The following is a 630-nucleotide window of genomic DNA, read 5'->3' as shown; positions in this document are numbered from 1 at the left end:
GGTGGGGGGTGGGGAGGTGCCTGGAACAAGGGCTGTGCTGGGCCTCCCCACAGCTGGAGACTTGGCCATGCCCTGACACAGCCCAGACTGCCTGGAGATGGACTTGGGACGAATTTGTCTGTTTAACAGCCTTCGGCCTGCCCTTCTGAGCCCAGTCTGTTTTCTACCTTTGGGTTCAGGTTGGTCCAGTGCCAAACCAGACCCCAGCCATGAGTGGTCTTCATTTCTCTATGCTACATCTCCCCTGGGGCTCCATAGTATCTCAAGGTTACCTTGCTTGGGGAACACCAAGGTCACTCTTCCGTTCCAGGTTACGCTGAGGATTTTAGGTTGCTGAGAACTGAGCCACAGCCCACCTTTTCCCCCTCACCCCCAGAAAATTTGGGTGAACTGTTGGTCAGGTCCCAGGAAGGCCCAGAATTGACCATTCTCTGGGGCTACGGAATCACAAAGGTCACTTTGGTTCCCCTGAGTTCCTGCAGGTTGGACGGTAGGCACAGCCTACCTCCCCTACCTTGCTCAGGTCCCCCATACTTCGCAGAGGCTCCCTCCGTCCGGGATCCATCTCCAGACCCCTCCCCCAACTGTGAGCTCCACCCCGCCACCGCGGGGAGGGGGCGCGAGGGGGCG

Source organism: Pteropus alecto, unplaced genomic scaffold (genome assembly GCF_000325575.1).
Source record: "Pteropus alecto unplaced genomic scaffold, ASM32557v1 scaffold7, whole genome shotgun sequence".
In the NCBI taxonomy this organism is placed as follows: Eukaryota; Metazoa; Chordata; class Mammalia; order Chiroptera; family Pteropodidae; genus Pteropus; species Pteropus alecto.
The sequence above is the reverse complement of the archived record's forward strand: the minus strand, read 5'-3'. Positions refer to the sequence as shown.